Here is a 5,000-nt window from a genome sequence, read left to right as displayed (position 1 = left end):
AGATGATTTTTTAGTTTTTAATCATAAAAAAGCCTTCCAGAACGGAGAAGAAAATAGATTGATTTCATATGTCATTGTCATTAAAAGAGAGAGAGAGAGAGAGAGAGAGAGAGAGAGAGAGAGAGAGAGAGAGATAATGGTAAGGTACTTATTTCAGTTAGTAACACGAACAGTTACTGATATTAAAATGAGGTGTAAGTAAAATGAATTTTAAGCAACATGTTGGCAAACAGTATACAGTATGTATTGTATATTGTATATGCATTTAGAAGTTAAAGAAATCAAATTAATTTTGTTTGTTGGTAATTAAAATAAGGCCCTCATACTTATCCAGGCATGTTAAATTTTTTTCATTTTTATCTTCATTTTGCAATTTATTTTTTATTGGTTCACTGACATGCAATACATTATTCTACAGTTATTTATTTAGTATTTTTATGATGTGTATAAATGCGTATTTTCAAGTTTCATTATCATAGTTACACATTGCATTTATTAAGGGAATCTATATGTTTATATGTTTTACTACTGAATTTTTTTTTTTACCGAGTGAATTACTATAATCGGGACCAAACAAACATTGATTGGATAGATAGTTATAGGTGAATTTATTTGTATATATCAAGTATGTTTATTCACGCTGGTTATATGCATTCAAAGGTTATCTGTATGAAACATATATGCATATATCAATTTATTTACGTATCATTCTGGATAGTAGTTATCCAGATTCATTACACAATTAGTGTTCTTTTATTTGGGTTATTGTCCATCACGCAGTCTCTGGCTGTTCTGGTTTCTTAGGCTACATTTAGACTGATTACTAATACAGAACTCCAAGGTCTCTTACAGATTAGTAAGCACTGGTGAGGTTACTAGCCCTTGCCCGTATTACATTGTAATGTGCTAAATGTACATTCATCATTGCGTTTCAAGAATTACTGTGGTTCGTAATTAGTTTTTTGTTTTCTTGGGGTTTTTGTACTGGTTTTAGTGTAATTGTTAAAGGAGAGAGTCCCCTTCCTTCACCTCCTGTATTTTAAACTAACGAAGTCGTGGATTGTCAGGTTAAGGAGGAGTGAGCTCAAGATTAATCCCTCCTCCTAGCAGGTGGCCTTGTAACACACGCCAGGCAACATTTTCCCTCATTTGTCATGGAGATCAGTTCAACGACTGTTGTTTTATCTTGTGTACTTAGCTCTGGAATGATCTCTTTTCATCAGTATTTTCTGTCAGAAGATGCTGATTTATCGCTTCTTGTGTTTAACCCCCACTTTTTCAGTCCTTTTTTTCCTGGACTGGATCTTATCATCTTAATGAATAAGATTTAGTATTTGATAAGTCATATTATATGTCCTTCAACAGTAGGAATTGTTGGATTATGAACAAGTGTTAAAAGGTTAAGTCTTGAGAATTTGTGGAATGTAACCGAGTCTTTTTGGTTATTTTTCGTCTCTTCCCCCCCCAAAAATAACGTGAAATTCCAAAATAAAAATAACGTGAAATTTTCTGCCAAAAAATGTAATCAACTCAAAAGTCACCAAGATACGGGGAAAGTTTAATGTAACTGGAAGAATAAAGGCATTAACTTTAACAGTGACCATGAATTTTAGGTCACAGCATACTTTCTTATAGGTGTGGGAAGCCTTGGTAATAATTTTTCTCGAGTGACCTACGCCGGAATTTGAATGTCGATAGAAAGGGCAACTGGAACTAAAATCATTCTGAATTCCAGATTAGTACAGAACACGTTTTGGACCTAAATATCAATGATATATAGTATTTAAGGACAAAATCCAAACCCTGGGATCAAGAAGTATTTAAGGGGAAAATATTCAAGTCAACACACGAGCCTACTTGATCAACATCCTGAAGTGTTAAAAATAGCAGAAGTAAGGCAAGACACGCTGAGCACGTTCCAAAAATTCCGAAAACTTAATTGCTCCGCAGAATCACCGACACTGAGAGCGAAGAGGGAGTGATGTCGACAGACTTCACCTTAATGTCAGTGTGAATTCGCAGGTTAAAGTTCAGAAAAAGAGAAAGCGACTCCGAAGAGACGCGGAGACCGCGTCCTTTTCGTCCCTACACCTGAGTGCCTCAGGAATATCTGCAAGGAAGGACTCGTCGACCTTTCCAAATATGGCGAATTGGGTGAACTTAACTTTTTTTTCCGTTCCTTTGCCCTTTGGGGCATCATTGTGACCCGTAGCCTCTCACAAAGGAATCCCAATGCCTGTTGCCAGTTTCAGTGATGGAGCTTTTTTGTGCCAAGGGCTTCTGGCCTACACTTGCTGTTATCCATCCTTGAGAGTCTTACGGTTATCAGACATGTTATTGTCGGGCATTCAGTAGTGATCACCCATTCAGGGTGATCACCCATTCAGGGACTGACCCCACCAAGCTAACAGTTTAATAAGCATGTTACTGCCAGCCATTCATTAATATTCTTTTGTAGACTAGTTCTGACTAATTGATGCTTGCGCCAAAGTTTCAGGAATTATTAAAAATGCTAATTTTTAGGAGATAAGAAGAAAGAGGTCCATTTCCATCTTTGCTGCCGAAAACAGTAATCGACTAAATACCATGTACATAATTCCATGCTCTGGCAGAAAGAAATTCCCAAAGGTATTAGGGCATGACGTCTGCTACTTATCATCGATTCTCAGTGATTAATGGGATAGATCTACCAAATAAAAACTTTGTCATGTGAACAAAATATGATATAACATATATATATATATATATATATATATATATATATATATATATATATATATATAAATATATATATATATATATATATATATATATAATGTATATATATATATATTATATATATATATATATGTCATATACATGACACAATTTCTATTGAGTAGATACCAAATCCATTAATCATTGAGGATCGAAGCACACCAAGTAAGAATGAGAAATGTTACAGTTGAGGACTGACTGAGTGATAATTTGCTGAGAAATAGGCTAATGATGCTAATTTGCGTTTTCTCTCTCTTTTCTCTCTCTCTCTTCTCTCTCTCTCTCTCTCTATATATATATATATATATATATATATATATATATATCTATATATATATATATATATATATATAGAGAAAGAGAGAGAGAGAGAGAGAGAGATAATCCCTAAGCGCCTTGCCACCCGAGACGGGCGGCTCCAGGTGGTGGTACCCTTTCGGTATTTAAGCAGGTACTTTGGGAATCAGCTGCGGGTCTTCAGGTCAAAAATATAACAACACTGACAGGCAAATGTCTTGTAGAAATGCTGAGATATGTTGGTTTCACAGAAGTACCATTGAGAAGTATCAGTAACTTGCATCTCAGCAAGTTATCATTCACTCACTCCCAAACTGTAACAATTCTCTTTTTTTCTGAATCGTGTCATGCTCATACAAAAAAGGTCCAAATGCAATTGTTGGATTCAATTGATTTTTCATTGGCAGCGAAAATTGATAGAAAGCCGATATGGCCTTCGCAATGAAAAATTTGAAGAGACTGGTTTGGATCCTAAACCCCTTGTACTTATATAATGTAAATATGTACACATGCACATGTATATGTGCCTGTGCGTGCGCAAAGGCTTATTAATATATGAGTGAGCGCGCGCGGACGTGTGAAGAATTTAGATACCGAGAGAACACTTAATCTCTCTTTTTTCTTATGGCTTTCTGTGTGGACTAATAGCCAACATGAGTACGCATGCGTGTGTGGAGTGAGATCTAACTGTCGTGTGACCCTCATTCTCGAAAAATGGTTGTGTCTCTGAAGTCACGTATAGTTATTATCAAGCACTGAGATTCTCTGGTCTTCATATCAAGATTTTCATGCCGTTCTTGGCGAGTTTTTAGAGGTCCTACTTTGAGCAACTGTGTGTGCTAACACCCTCATGCTCTTGCAAGAATATATATATATATATATATATATATATATATATATATATATATATATATATATATATATATATATATATATATATGTTTGTGTATGTATATTTCCATATATGAAGCTAAAAACCATATGCAAAGGAGACGACAGGATCTGTATTTAAAAACATTGGTTTTTGGGGATTACGACTGGAAAGAAAACCATCTATTTTCAATGTGTTTTATTCATTCGGGCATTTTTCATTGAAAACATCAGTTAATAAATTAACTCACTGAAAGAAACCAAAGTCTTTTTCAATAAGTGTTTTATTCATTCGGGCATTTTTCATGAGTGAGAGAAAGAACTCAGTTAATAAATGAACTCAGAAAAAAAGTTGGAAAAGAGGAGGACGTGAATGAAGCGAGAGTGGAATAGATAACTGTAAGGCTGATCATGTTTCTGGAACCGACGGCTGGACATAATGATGGAATAAGAGGCTATAAAAAAGAAAGACACCGGGATTACAAGTGGCATGCTGCTACATGTGGTGATAGTGTGATTGAGTGGATGACCAGGACTTGTAAGGTACGTTTAGATGAGGGAAAGATTCATCAATGTACATGTAATTGTTTCATCCATAAATGTGAAGATGATAGAGGCAAGTGTAAAAATTGCAGGAGCATAACATCAATTAGAACTACAGGAATGAGCACACTAGGATTTTGAATGACTTTGTTTGAAAGAACGGCTGATAGGGGAAGAACAATGTGACTATAGAAAGGAAAGATGAATAGATTAAGTGTTTAAATAGGCTTTGGATAAGTGTGAAAGCAAAGGGAAAAAACTGTATGGGGCATACATGTTAGAAAAAGTTTATGCTAGAATCAACAGAGAGGACATGTGGAAGGTGTTGGAATGTATGGTACAGAAAATTTTGTTATATAGAATAGTTCATTTTTTATGATGGAAGAGAAATGTGTTAGAATTGGGAGAGTGACTGGTTTGTTGTAAAGAAAGTTTCCCCTTCCCCCTTTTTTAAGGCGGGGGGGCGGGGGGGAGAGAGATTGCTTCAGTAGGGTTGAGTATTCAGGTTCTCAGCAAGTTTCAGGAGGACACAA

At 35.5% G+C, this 5,000-nt stretch overlaps 1 long non-coding RNA gene across 1 annotated transcript in view; it reads left to right on the top strand.

Annotated features, from left to right (window-relative positions):
- Window positions 1-5,000, top strand: part of LOC136849727 (uncharacterized) — a 495,400-nt gene that overhangs the window by 234,954 nt on the left and 255,446 nt on the right. The gene's annotated exons all lie outside the window — the stretch shown is intronic.

This window comes from Macrobrachium rosenbergii, chromosome 2 (assembly GCF_040412425.1).
Source record: "Macrobrachium rosenbergii isolate ZJJX-2024 chromosome 2, ASM4041242v1, whole genome shotgun sequence".
Lineage (NCBI taxonomy): Eukaryota > Metazoa > Arthropoda > Malacostraca > Decapoda > Palaemonidae > Macrobrachium > Macrobrachium rosenbergii.
This window is presented reverse-complemented; position numbering and strand designations above follow the sequence as displayed.